General features: G+C 43.0%; 1 protein-coding gene across 3 annotated transcripts in view; it reads left to right on the forward strand.

Annotated features, from left to right (window-relative positions):
* The first annotated feature begins 541 nt into the window (after positions 1-541).
* Positions 542-15,207, forward strand: part of LIG1 (DNA ligase 1) — a 251,148-nt gene continuing 236,482 nt past the window's right edge. For 2 of the 3 annotated variants that reach the window (XM_075191316.1, XM_075191318.1), the window contains exon 1: positions 1,284-1,410. The gene's annotated coding sequence lies outside the window, so the exon portion shown is untranslated. Of the gene's footprint in view, positions 709-1,283; positions 1,411-15,207 lie in introns of those variants that run through there. The other variant, XM_075191317.1, reaches the window with a different exon arrangement.

Consider the following 15,207-nt stretch of genomic DNA (forward strand, 5'->3'; position numbering starts at 1 on the left):
CTTTGCCAGCTGGGGTTTCTAGCATTATTACAGGGGAACCTGCACAGTGGGGTCACCCTACCATACTGGCAACCAGCCCCAGGCTGGTCAGTATGGGTTTGGATTCCCTAGGGAGTTGGGATACCCCCCTTAGGAGTACCCAGCCCCATGCTGAAAGCACTAGGGCTCTTTCCACACCAATTGTTCACACGCTGTCAGAGGGAAAGTCCCATGTTATAAATAGAGCAGATTTGTGACAGCAGATTTGATGGGGGCACCATCTCAGCTGCAATTTATATAGCTGGAAATGGGTGTGGGTGATGTATGTTCTATATAAAGCTTGCAATTTGGGGTTTATTTCTATGCAATGTATGCACAGTTCCCAACTTTTTCAGTTTAGAAATTGGGACATGCTGCTTGGCGGCCCACACAAAAAAAAAGTTGGCGTGGTAACACTACACTGGAGGTTTGGCCAGTCCCTTTAAGACACACCATCAATGTCTTGTGCACTTACTGCTTTGTATGCACAGCATTCAAAGAACACCTGTTATCGGTGCTTACCTGTCCTGGAATCTGAACAAAAGTCCTTATCTGTGGAACTGTCACATCAAATGGAGACTACCACCTCTAATTTAAGACAGTTGGGAGATGTGATATATGGCTGACAATCAAAGGGTGCACTATGTACACCCTAATCCTAAAATTTCTAGCACAGGAATGGAGATAAAAGTAAATAATTTTTACCACAGCTTTCATTATAAATATTGTCTTTTAGGCTATAATTTCTCTTCTCACCAATGAGCTATATAGTTTTAACTGTACTGTGTTGCACACTACATGATTGTTTTACTGTGAATGAATGCCAACTTCAAATTTTGGCAGAGGTTTTTGATTACCTCACTTTTTCCATACATGAATTTAATTTTTATTTATAAATTAAAAAGTTCATAATTTGCTGCCCACGTAGTGGGCACGGCTAAAAAAAGTGCATGGCCAAGATACAGATCTACACTGTATCTTTTATTTTTCAGAATCTACAAACCTTACATTGGAGCACTTTATTAGAAAAGGCTATATATACACTATTTTATATATTCTAATGTTATTTTACTGTAAGTGCACGATTTTGGTCCCTATCAATTTAACGATCGAGTATTTACTACCCTGAGAACACAATAATCCAGCCTGTCGGCATAGATTTCAACAGTAGAAAAGAAAGATTCTGTCTACGCTGCACTTCCTGGATGTACCTTCCCTGCGACAGCTTAGAACGTCATCCCGTAAGTCACATGCTGCTAGTGATAGGACACAGGGTGGGAGGAACAGTTGCTGCTCTATTTGGTTTTCGCGCGAAATCTTAACGAGGTCCAAGTGGTAGACAGAAGAACGGAGAGTTAATTGTGATCGAATTAGCTGTACGTTTAAGTTAAGGTTTGTTTACGTGATCTTGCATATGTTTGTTTCCCATTCTGTTTTGTAAGCGTGCTTACTGCTTTGTTGTTTCTAAGGCAAGTAAAGTAGCCAAGCTGTGTGCCTAGTGTTTGTCTAAACCGTAGTTTTGTATTGTTTTTTTTATTGTTATACACTTACAATTTGCTTAGCCACACTTTCATGACTTGTTTTAAGGTGTGTGTATGTGTGTATATATATATATATATATATATATATATATATATATATATGTGTGTTTTTACTTCTCTCTCTCCATGGGGCATATTTAACAACTAGTGATGGGATGGTACACTATCGTGCACTTACCGTAAAATCCACGGCCCTCTGTGTCTCCCGAATATTTAAGATCTGTGCTATCTGCTGCTTTGCATTCTGATTCGTTTTTGGGAGCAGTCACCATTCAATAGTATGGTGACTGCTCCCTCTCGCAATCTAACAGGTTCCGAAAAATAGTTTTTTTTTTTGGAAACTTGACATGTTAATGTGCTGGCGTACATTAACATAATTGAAAAATTTCAGTGCTGTCAGCTCTGCTCTAGAGCTGGACAGCGTGTGTGTGGAGGGTTCACATGATCCCTCCCTGTCACTCACCGCTCAGCGGAGATGTTTGGGCGCATGTGTTCGAACTGCACATGCGCAATTGCAGTAAGAAGAGAAGCGAAGAGGACAAGAAGGAGATCTGGAGACAGAGCATTCTGAAGTGGTGGGTTAAGTGTGTTTTGTTTTTTTTATCACATAAAGAGCAGTTTATTGTAACTGCTGTTTCTGTGTTGGGTTCTACATAAATTTGAGAAATAGTTCAATCCTTATCAATGCGATAAGGGTTGAAAACTATTTTTTACTTTACGTGAACATTGACAAATGTGCCCCCATATGATCAAAGGAACAGATTAGATTTGGCGTAAGCTGTCGCAGTGTGTTTCCAGAATATTCCGCAAAGATCTACTGCCTTAATTTTTTTTTTTATCTCTGCTCGTTTTCTCTCACTGCCCTGCAGCGTGATGGAAAAATGTATGTGCGCAGCTGGAATCTCCCTCAGGGGGGAATTAAATTAGCATTGCAGCTGCACATTTTTTACTGTTACTACACTAAAATTCTGCTAATTTAGAGGTGCGAGGAAAAATAAGCGGATTTGATGCTGCGCTATCTATTATCGCTAATACGATGATTTTAACCCTGATTTCTGCTGCAAGCAAAATCCAGCGATAAGATTACCGGATTAACTGTAATAATGCATACTTTTACTGTAATAATGGTAATAGTGCGCAGGCTGCTTTTACTTTCAGCAATAACATGGCAAATTGAATCCGCCCCCCCCCCCCCCCCCAAAATGGGGAATTGAATTCTCCTCCGAATACTTCTGCCCCTACAGCACTGGAGTCATGAGTTCAATTCCCGACCACGGCCTTATCTGTGTGGAGTTTGTATGTTCTCCCTGTGTTTGCGTGGATTTCCGTCGGGTGCTCCGGTTTCCTCCCATACTCCAAAAAAACATACTGGTAGGTTAATTGGCTGCTAACAAATTGACCCTAGTCTGTGTGTCTGTCTGTCTGTGTGTGTTAGGGAATTTAGACTGTAAGCCCCAATGGGGCAGGGACTGATGTGAGTGAATTTTCTGTACAGCGCTGCGGAATTAGTGGCGCTATATAAATAAATGATGATGATTTAATCCGGATTTCTGCTCAGGGAGCAGCAAAAAGCTGGCGCTGAAATCACCGTAATAACCCGCACCATTACCGTAATATCGGTAATAGTGCGCAGGCTGCGTTACTTTTTACAGTAACGCAGCCAAATGAATCCCTCCCAAAGTTTGATATCTATATTTGTGACTGTGTGTCTATATCTTTTTAGTCTGACAATTTAACAAAAACATTGCAGGGGCAGTTGAGCGATGATCATCACCCTGTCAGCCGCAGAGGGGTCTTATTGCTTGCCAGGCCTGTGGAGGGTGCCTCTGCGCATGCACACTGGAAGCTTGGGCTTTGAATTTGTGATTCAAAATAAAATAAGCCCTTTATTTTAAATTATTATTAGAATGTTAAAACATAGATAACTGTTAATTTACTGAGATGGCATTGACAATCGGAGGACAGCTGTCTTTTTTTTGTAAATAGGTTTCCTCTACGAGGTGGTAGCCATCAGTGGAGGCCACAGGCGATGGCTGGCTACCGCCAGCGATAGTCTTCACTGCCAGAAAGCTTTGGAGAAATTGGTAGAAGGCCTAATTCCTGCGAAAATCCCAGTTTTTGCACAATTTGGGGCTGATCTTTCTTTGATAAATAGACCCTTATATTGACCTTTCACAAGGTTTTTTTTTTTTTTTTCTGCGAGTTTGTTTGCCTCCTTTACAATACCTATTTAGAATCTTGCCTGTGATTAATGTGTTAGGGTATTTATATGAACCCTGAAAAGAACATGGGGGTTTTTGTATGGCATTTAAGATTATTTTATGTACGTTGCTTGATAACTTGTTGAGTAGGGAGGCCTGTGCCTTCCAAAGCTGTGTAATTATTTCTATACAGGCTGCAACTTCTGACTACTTCATATGTTTACTTGTAAAGATGTTCGGTGTCATCAGATCTACAGGTGTTTTTAATATTGAACATTAATGTTATTGTTACTTGCTGTACTTTGTTACATTTTTATATGTTTGTATTGTACGACCGTTAATTTAAAATAAAGGATAGTAGTGGATATAGGGTAAAATTGGATTGCAATATTGAGTCTGGGGGGATTTTCAAAATTGAAACAGATGGGCGGTTGCCTACTCTGGATTAATTTCAAATATAAGTGCAGGATCGCAGGAGATCCAAAATAGGTTGAACTTGATGGACTGGTGTCTTTTTTCAACCTCATCAACTATGTTATTATGTTACTATGTATATTGTTTCTATAGAGTTTGGGTCTTTTCAATCTAGAGTAATGCACTGCAGTAGGCAATGTAGACAGTAAGCTTCAATGTGATAGGAACTAATGTGAATGATTAAACTTTTAGGGGCACATTCAATTACCTTCCTGGATCGCGGCTTCACACGGCCGTGCACATGGGGAATTCAATTCCCCCGAAGTAGCGTTGCGATAACTCTATTACCGATATTACTGTGATGTTAACCCAGCTTTCTGCTTGCAGCTCAGGGAGCTGCAAGCAAAAAGCCTGCGTTGAAACTACCGGAATAGCGGTATTTATGTGCACTATTACCGCACTAGGCCGCGTAACTTTTTACAGTAACACTGGCAATTGAATTCCCCCAAAAAAGTGCAATTGGGGAACTGCCACATTGCAGATTTCCTTTCACATCCCTATAGGGGGTGCAAATGGGAAATCTACGATGTAGCACCATCGGGAAGGAGGCCGACACAAGCTGCCGTGATCCTGGAAGGTAATTGAATATGCCCCAAAGTGCTTAATATGTCGGTACTATAAAAGTAAAGGTTAATAATAATTAAGCAAACATTTATTTTATTTTTTTTTTGACCTATAAGAAGTAATTTGAGTAAAAATTAGGGGAAAAAACAAAATGTACACGCTGCATTGAAAGGCAAAAATGTAAAAACCAATGCAGGAACACAAGATCAACATGACAACCACACTGCATTAATGTGCATTAAATAAGTTGTAGCAGGTTTTTTTTTTATTTTTTTTATGTGTTTAAGGTTATATACCCACAAGTGTTAAAAAGCATGATTTGACTATTGTTCATTCCAGCGAGTAACCATCCACATGTGCCAAAAGGCGTTAGCACTGAACTTTTTGGCACATTTGTGTGTTCCTAGGTGGAATGCAGAGTGTGCATACACTAGCACTCGTACCATCAGTGGCAACAGATAGTAAACCCTTTCTTCCCCATATTTGTAAATAGCTCATTGATTGTTTTAGTAGAATATATTGTGTGTATAATATATAGATCGAAGTATAATCAGTACAGACCAGGGTATTTATTTGTTGTTCCTTTTGCCAATCATCTATAGTACACAATAAAGTAATAACATTGTGATTAGAGTTCTCATATGCACATAATATATTTTCTATTAACCATTTTATGCTGCAGGATAGACACAAGTGATATGATATATTGCGGGATCATTTCCTGTATTAACTGAGGTGGGTGGACACCTTAAGGTTCGGCAGCTTGTGAAGAACACTGCATGCATAACCTTAGTTAACACCTGTTATTTACCATTTTGCATTACTTGTGAATGGTTCTGTGACACCACCATGATCACTAGCATTTCTCCTGCTTACAATATCCAGATTTAGCGTTCAGATCCACTGTATTTCTCACACTAAGCAACTAAAGCACCTGAGATTGTGGTTCACAAGCAATGCCTTTTCAAAAAGCGAGTACCTTTTAAGATCTATGTAGTGATCATAGTGGAATTAGTTATTAAGGATTAAACCATAACATAATTTTGGGTAATAAGGCCTACATCATAACTGCATTGTAAATACTGTGTATCAACTGTAAGCCCTTTCTAATTTGTTTATCTCTGTAAGTCAAATGCAAATGACTTGAAAGCAGAACCCTGCTCTCAAATAGCCTGTGTTTATTCGGTGGCTCTGCAGATAACAGTTGTCACCTTTAGAGAGTGAACAGCTTCAAAGACCTCATGGGGTGAACTATATCCTGGCATAGGATAGAGTTTTGACACCTGAATAAACTCTTGGGAGCCATTCACAGCTTTGAATCCTTACAGACAAAGGCTGTCTATTCAGGTATATAGAAATATGAACTTCAAAGAAAATGCCTTCATATTATGGGAAATTCATTTGGCACTTCATACTGAGATGCAGAAGTCACACCAGGGTTGTGATTTATACTTGCAAGAGGTGCCAGGGAACAACTGTAGTCACATGTCTTTGGCAAAGGTATGTCATATTGTCATAATTCCATCATGTTTGGTATTTAAATGTGTGGGAGATTATGACCAGTTTTGTGATGGGAGAGTTGTCTCTGGGATATACCACAGGAAAGTTAGGTCACATAGTAGAATTGGGTAGTGAATCAGGCATAATGCAAATGGTGATTGTTTGTGTAAAGACGTCTTTAAAAAGCTGAGGCCAGTTACAAGAAATTGTCAGTGTTTTGGGAAATCAATCTTCAAGTCTATCTTCAAGCCAAATTCACTTGGCTTCAAAATATACCACTTATCTGTAAGTTATACTCTGAATTTAATCCCTTTATTTTAAACTGTTTTGCTAGTTTTATATATGTTGTGTCATTGTGTCTTTGATAACCTGTAAGCATTGTACTTTTTGTATATTAAATCTAAACATGTAATCGTTTATGTCCTTAATGCGCTAAACGAATTCATTGCCTGATTAGAAGAGATTCCTTGGCTTGGTTAACTCTATAGAAACCAGTGTGTGAAAGGTTAACTGTTTAAATAGCAGCGCATAGTGTGCGCCATTGGATAATTAAGTCATGGGTTTGCTATGGGCCTTATATGTAGCTGGTGTCAGATGCTGAGAGGTGTGAAGCATATGTCTATGTTGGGAAAGGGACCAGCTAAATCTGTAGCCTGAAAGAGATGGGTGTGAGTGAGGTTTAGGCTGAAATCCTGTGTGTTCGATTACAGTAAGCTTCCAGGTCACAAGTGCGGTTGTGATGAATAAAGGGGGTCTGGATAGGTTTCCTGACAAATTAAGTGATGTATTGTTTGACTGTGTGAATATGATAATACATTAAATCATTAAATGGTCGCTTTCAAAGCATAATTTTCACCCTGGCTATAAGAAGTGGCGTAATTTCTTCCTGTAGCTGGTGGACATTCAGCGTGAGGAAATACTACCTGGGTGATGTGGTAGGTACCTATGGATGTAATCTTGGTACACCACCGTGAATGAAAACAGAATAGTTGCTCCTTCAAATGAACTTGCTCTGTAAGCATAGAGTTATGAACGACAGACAAACCTAGTATCTTCAACTTATATTATTACTTCAAATCCTCCAATTGTTATAAACTCTCATGCTCAATGTCATAAATGCTAAAATATTCAAAGCATATCGAGATATAGCATATTCTCCTTAAATACTGATTTCATTCACATAAATAATTAAAAAACAAAAGTTTAATGTAGCATTATATTAAGCAGTCCTTTCAAAAATTCTTTATCAGAACAAGCTCACTAGATATCTTGATAACGGGAGGGCTGGGTCATTCCATATCGGATCACCACAGGATTTTAAACTGACAGTTTCAGATTGTAATGAAATTTGTTATAATGCTGCCATGGGTATAAGGAACCCCCCCCCCCCCCCCCCCAATCTTAGACTGATATGTACACTAGTTGTTAAATTTTATGCCTTTTATACCTGCACTTTGTTAACAAAAAATTTGTTTTTAACGTTTTTTTTTAATAGCATTTGTAGCTCACCTGATTGAGCTAGAGAGTTGGTCAAGGTCTAATTTTTTTTTTTTTTTTAAACTCTTTATTCAAAGAGGAAACAACAGGAAAAATACAATCAAGCCTGGGGGATCTGGAGGCGGCCCAAGGGCTATATTCCATCTGCGGGAGGGGGAGCCATACTGGATAGACAGCTGCGGCTTACTAGTAAATACCACGGGCCCCACACACTATCGAAATTATGATTTATCATAAAGGTAGGACGTTATACTCCATGCTTGCGACGTGTCCTATGTAGGACCGGAATTCCTGCATAGAGGGAGACTTAGGGTCTTTCCAATGTTTTGCTATTAGGGCTTTAGCAGCTGCCAAGATATGGGAGATAAGCTTATTAGAAGGTGCGCTCTCAACAGGTATAGGGCGAGAGAGAAGGAATGACCAGGGGTCCTTATTTATCTGTTGTTCTGACACAGAGTTTATAAGTAAAGAACTGGAAGTTGCTCAAATCAATTTTTAGGCTATAACAGGTGCATGAAAGGGTGGGGTGATCCTAAAAGGAAGAAACACAAACAAATTCCCCCAGCACACTGCTATAGCCAGCAACAGATCTGCCATTTCTACTGTAGATAAAAATGCAAAAGTCTCGGTTGCACACATTTGCAAATGTATGTTTAAGCCACCCACCTCTCCACGGTGCTTTTGCTAATAGGGTGGTCCTACTCTAAACAATGAGTGCCATATATTTGGGCCATACATATGTGTTTTTAAATTGAGAGCTTACTTACCAAAGAGGTACCCCAGAAACCTCCAAACAGCAATCCAATGTCAGCACTCCCCCTCAGCTACACCAACATGCCCCTCAGACAAATAAAGAAATGGAAGTTGCTCAAATCAATTTATAGGCTATTACAGGTGCACGAAAGGGTGGGGTTATCCTAAAAGGAAAAAACTCTGTCAAATTCCCCCAGCACACTGCTATACTGGGGGAATTTGACAGAGTTTATAAGTATAAGAACCATGTTCCACAAAGGAACTATGCAAGGGCAGGTCCACCATATATGTAGCATCTGTCAGGCGCCGTCTCCGCATCCTCCATGGGTGCCGGAGACGGACACCTTCTACCCACAGTACTCGTCCCTTTGCCTAGCAACGGGACGTCTTCTGGCCACGTGGTTGCGGCTCGCGCGCATGCAAGATTTGCCGCTTTTGTGTCTTAGTAACAGGATGCTTCCCCGGCGATCAGCTGAGTCTGATCGCCGGAAATACTCCTCCTCATTTCCTCCTTTCCTCTATCTAAACTTCACTCTGCCACCATTAGGGTGCCAGAATATTGGTTCTACCCAGCTCCAGTGTTGTTACAGTTCCTGTTGTGTCTCCTGTGTTACCTGACTATTGGCTTGTTTGACTACTCTTCCGGATATCCCTTTGTATTTCATTGCTCGTGCTGGTATTTGACCCTTGGACCGTTCCTGATTACGCTTTGTCTTCTCTCCGTGGTACTGCGTTTCTCTGGTTTCGACTCGGCCTGTCTGACTACTCTCCATTCATTGCTCTGGTAACTATATGGGAGAACCGTGAACTGCACATCGCACGCAGCAATGCCCATACCTCCTTGCGGGGGTCCCTGGTGAACACCGGTGGTGCGTTAGACTCCGCGCCTCCCAGTTTAGTAGTGAAAAACGTGAGAGCATCGTACCTGTCTGGCCGCATTCACGCCAGCAGCTCGGAGTGGCCGTAGGAAACATTCGAGACAACTTATCAGGAGTATAGTACCACCAATAGTACACTTTGTAGGCTGTTTCCTTAATTAATGTAGAGATCAAGCTCTTGGTGATCTCCTCCCAGCATGAGTCATCTGGAGGAGGTCCCAGGTCATTTTTCCATTCCCGCTCATGTCGGCCTGGAGTATCGAAAGTGTATTCTATGAGCCATTATAGATCCGGGAGATCATCCCTTTAGTGAGAGGGGAATGTAGACACATATACTCAAAGGAGGTAAGGGCCCAGAGAACCCTCCTGGGGGGGCATAGACATGGCAAAGTGTCGGACCTGAAGTACTCAAAAAAAAAAAAAAAAAGTGCGGACGAAACAGTTGAAAAATTACGATGAAGTTCTGACACAGAAACCCAAGTTTGATTGACTGCCAGGTCCGAAACCACCCGTATTCCCGCCCTCATCCAATGTTTAAATTGCTGTTTTGAATTGCCAGGAGGGAAGTGTGGGTTGCCCCAGAGAGAAGTCAGAGGTGAGATAGGGGAGGACTATTTATATTTGACCCGGCATGAGTCCCAAAGGGACAAACAGAATTTAGGAGATTGAAGAAGAGAGGAGGCCGCTGGTGGTCTATCTATATTAGCCAGGCCCCAGAGTGATGCCATAGAAGGGACCCCAACATAGTGGGTCTCCAGGTCCACCCATGCTATGGACTGGTAAAGGGCGTAGGTTACCGCCACCTGAGGCCAGATGGGATGCCAAATAAAAAAATGTAATGTTTGGAAAGCCTCTGCCTCCCTGGGCTTTTTGAGCACTGCTACCAAGATTCTAGGGGGCTTGGCACGCCATATAAACTTTAGGAAGGAGGAATGCAAATCTCTAAACACTGAGTCGGTAACCCACATCGGAAGAGTCTGAAAAAGATATAGAGGTTTAGGGACCAAGTTCATCTTCATAGCGATAATCCTCCCACGATCTATCTATATTATCTACTACAACATAATCGCTTCTCCCTGGCACACCTGAGAGAGCAAGGAGTCTAGGGCAACAAGAAATTAACGCTGGTTTTGATTTGGGCCATACAGGTTAACTAGGGTGCATAAGGTATTATTGAGTTTACCCACTAGGGTTAGAAATCGACCGTCGGGGTCAGAATGAGACGTCAAAAGCTCAATTGTCATGTGGGATGCAAAAAGTGTAGCTATCCCCTGTCTTTTTGTCTGGGATCACAAGCATGGAAAGCAGAAGGGTACCGTTTAGACTTCAGTTCCGGATGTGAATGGCAGGTAAAATGTGTTTCCTGAAGAAAAACTATATCTGCCCTATGTTGTTTAAGTGTGAAGTAACGTGTTGTACACTTTTGTGGACTGTTCAAACCTTTAACGGTCAATGAGAAGATCCTAAGCGTCATTGGGAGGTGAAGACCGGGCCGCCTCAGGTCCCCCAACGAGGACCGGTCGCACTACAAAAGAAAATAAGAACAGTTCTAAGTTAACACCGTTGTAATAAAGACAAAGAGTATGAAGAAGTGCCTGAGGTAAAAATGGATAGGAAGGAAAGGAGAAGGAAAAAAGGGATGTGGGGTAGTGGACAGGGCCAGCGTGCGGGGCACACCTGGTTCATGATGTCGTGAGGGAAGGAAATCAAACCACTAACCAAAGTCATTGAAACTGCCAAACAGAGATAAAGAGAATGAACTGAGGGCAGTAGGTGAGTAGCATACTGAAACAATTAGAAAACAATACAATAAAATAAACACACACACAGAAAGTTAGTAAGGAAACCGATTAACCCAACAACTGGGGCCAATGGCCCCTAATTCCTCCCAATCTGCGTGAGAAGGACCGAAAACCAGCGGTCAGTCATGTAGAGAGAAGCTACATGAAACAGGGTGGTTTCTGAAACAAGGAAACACAGTGAGCATATATCAAGGCGGTGGAACTGCAACAGATGGCTTAGCGGTTCATGTCACAGTCGACCACTCTGTAGTTGGAAGTTTCCGGGAGGCAGAAGTGGATTCCAGAGAGCTGGGCAGCTGTCCGATGCCACCAGGTGGGAAAGAGAGGTCGGGGCCGGGAGACCCAGAGTCTCAAGGAGGTTATACTGCTTCCGACATTGAACGAGCTGAATGAAGCTTGTTATGATGCTAGACCAAAAGAAAGAATCGATAGCGAATGTTATTGTCCCTGAGGATAGATGTCACCGGCTTCAATTCACGCCTCTTGAGGAGCGTAAGGGGAGCAATGTCCTGGAAAATTTGCAGCGAGGCATCCTCAAACGAGATTGAGTCAGTCTTGCAAGATTCCCGCAGGATCGCTTCCTTGGTAGTATAATAGTGACAACAGAGGATGACATCCCAAGGTTGGGAGGACTCTTGAGGACGAAGGGCTCTGTGGCCCTGTCCAGGAGAAGCTAATTCTCTGGAGTAGCAGGAGCAAGGCCGGCAAAAAGTCTTTTAAGATATTGGTCTAGGAGGGATTGATCCACCTCCTCAGGGATACCACTGATGCGCAAGTTATTACGCCTGGCCCTGTTCTCTTGATCTTCTTGTTGTTCCTGCATATGAAGCTTGTTGTTATCTTGTTGCAATCGTTGGATGTCAGTCACCGTGTCCCTGTGGGAAGAGGCAGCTTCATCCATTGTAGTTTCCAAATGGTTCGTCTTTTTCCCGAGGTTTTGGAGTTCCACCCTTAGTGAGCCTATAGCTTTTTGTACTTCTGTTTGGACCGCCTGCACTGATTTCCTTGTCTACTTCACCTCCCGGAACAAGGATTGTAAATTCTTGGGAGTGAATGGCGAGGAATCCGAGTCGTCCGAGTGAGCTTCGCGATGTGAAGAGGAGGTGCTTGGGGTCTTTGTCTCAGAAAATGCAAATTTCTTGAGGCTCTGAGAGAGATCTGATCCACCCGTTTTCCTGCCACCCTTTGACATGGTATACTCAGGGAGTCGGTCACCAATAGATCAACCAGGGTGGGCTGTTGTGAAGGTTTCTGTGTTTAGATTAGAAAAGAAGACATCAACACGACTTTCCAAGCGAGAGCCCTGGTGCAGGAGCCATGCAGAGCGTCGTAACTTACTCCATATCGTGGCTTATATTAAAGCAGAAAAATGTCCAGCCAGGTAGAGGTCCAGACCTCTCCAATTGCGAATATGAGGAAAGATGTCCGGGGAATGCTGCAACTTGTGCGCTTGGATGGAGTAAATACCCAGAGACAGGAAAAGAACGCTGTCCTGGAGATATGCACCCTTTCGTGACAAAGACAATAGCTAGGCGGTATAAGATAACCAAATCCAGCGGAATGTTCGGACCCTCTTTGGAGAGTGTAGGAAGATAGAGGGGTGCTGATATTATGGTTCCTATTAACTCCTGCAGCTTCAGAGCCCCTATATGTAGATGGAGATATGCAGCTTTGGTAATAGAGATTGCAGTACCAACTATCAGGCACTGGAGGGCTGCAGGGTATTATTGAACACAGCTTGCGGCCTACTCTGTGTAGTGAGACTGCACCGAGATTGCAAGGCAGGTGCAGTACACAGGGGAGCGTTCGGCACACCTCACTGGAAATCCAAAGTCCCCACTGCTTGTCAGATGCGAGAGCCTGCAGAAGGATGCTGCCGGTCAATAGACCTCCTATCAGGTAGGACCAGGCACTTTTAACTTGCTCCCTGCAGAGATTTTCCAAGGGGGAGGTACTGGGCAGACTGTGGGTCAGTACCTGGTGTTTAGGCACCATAGACACCAGAGGGTCCAGGTCGCTGGGTCTAGGGATACACTTACCCCAGGAGAGGGAAGGATTGGATCTTTGCAGCGCCACCTTTCCGCGCCCCCACCGGGAGGACAGCAATCGCCCAGCTCCGAGGCTTTCAAACCGGAAGTAGGCCCTTCCTCTTCCAGGCAACATCGGGACGGCCCCACACAACTCTGCAGCCCCAGGCACAAGAGCCCACACAGGGACCGATGTCCCCAGCCACTGGGTGAGTCCCAAGATCGGGGGGCAAAGCAGGCAATGGGACAAACAGGTGCGGCCGAGTCCCACACAGGACAGCCGAGAGGTGACCGTAGCGGATGGTCTGCGGGGGCTAGTCCACCAATGGGGGCACTGAGATGCAGCGGTATCAGGGCGCCACGGTCGCGCCAGACGGGCCCGCACCACTTCCAGGCGGATCACTATGCGACCGGAGGTACCTCCGGCAGCTGCAGGCACTCCCCCGCCTCCCAGATGTAAAAAGGGAGAGCAGGGACTGGAATTTGGGGCGAGATCTCATCTGCTGGAGTGTTTTTCAGGCTCGTTATCCACAGCTTCTGAAAACGTGCCCGCATAGTATGGCGTCTTGGCCATGCCCCGTCAAGGTCCAATTTTAAACTTTTTATGGGCTTTCATAACACAGAAGTATGTTTCAATAAAAATGTGAACTTTTGAAATTCCAAATTTTTGTTTCTCTCCAAAGCCATATTTTTACATTTTTGAAAAACATCTTAAATTGTTCATACTGTTAATAAATCCCAAAGTTTTGGGGGGATAATGATGGGATAACCTGCTACAAGAGCTTTCAGTTTTGAGTGATTCATGAAAATGTTTGTTGGTGCACTACACATTTTGAGAAAATCAACAATACAATATTTTTTCAAATTCATTTTAGAGGAAGGCACGTTTCTCTTCGGGTGTGTGTGGGGTATTTAACAGACAGCACCTGCTCTCACTTCAGTGCAAGCTTAAGTGGAAAGACACTTCAATTGTGTTGTATATGCCCACCTTTTACATTTCCCTGGATCACTGCAAATGGCCAGGGTGGTGTTTATTGAAGAAAAGCTCCTTGGTTACTAATTTAAGCCCACCCAAACCTAATCTGACCCTGGACCATTTGTTCCACATTTGAAAAAGCAGAGTGTTTAATTACAGTGGAGTATCAGACTGGCAGAATGTCTGCTGGGAGGCAGAGACACAGCAGACTGAGGCTTCTTGTGAGTACAGTGTTGCTTCTGAGCATGCGGCCAGGCAGAGAAGAGAATGCACAACCCTGCTGATCTACATGGGTCAGAGGAGCATGTGATTTGCTCCTCCAATCAGAGCTCAGCACATGCTCCTCTCACCCCTCAGCAGAGTCTCGTGGGAATTATTTCCCCGACTCCCTGGTATCCCGGTCCAAGCCTGGTTTGGTATTTTAATTGGTTAGGAGAAGTAAAGAAGAATAAAGATGGAGGAAAGTGACAGGTACCTTATGTTGCATTCTTTAAACCCATTTAAAAAATGCTACTCATGCTTCTAATAAGAAAAGGTTGAGATCTGTTTCAGAATGGATGTGTTAATTATTTTCTGAAATGCCAAAAGTTGCAAAAGTTTGTGCCAGCTGTAGAAAATAACTCGGGACATTTAAAAAGTGCAGTAGGGTCATTGTTCAGTTCCTCATGATAATGTAGTATCAGCTCCCACTTGCTGACATCGGAGGGTATGTAACTGCTGTCTATGAAAAATAATGGTATGTCGTGTTTATTCCGGAGAAAGATGAAAACCTCGAGGAAGTGAAAGTGACCTCCCTCAATCCAGCTGGTACACCACCATCTTTAATATACCCAGGGAAGTAGAATGTTTTATCTATTACTGTGGTAAATGTTCTGTGTAAGGTGACTCCAACAGGTCGAATGTACACCCTTTCTGAAATGGAAATACTAAAAACAAATGGAGTCTTCGGCCAGTTCCATCAAGTAGCACCATCCAT

Source organism: Mixophyes fleayi, chromosome 11 (genome assembly GCF_038048845.1).
Source record: "Mixophyes fleayi isolate aMixFle1 chromosome 11, aMixFle1.hap1, whole genome shotgun sequence".
Lineage (NCBI taxonomy): Eukaryota > Metazoa > Chordata > Amphibia > Anura > Limnodynastidae > Mixophyes > Mixophyes fleayi.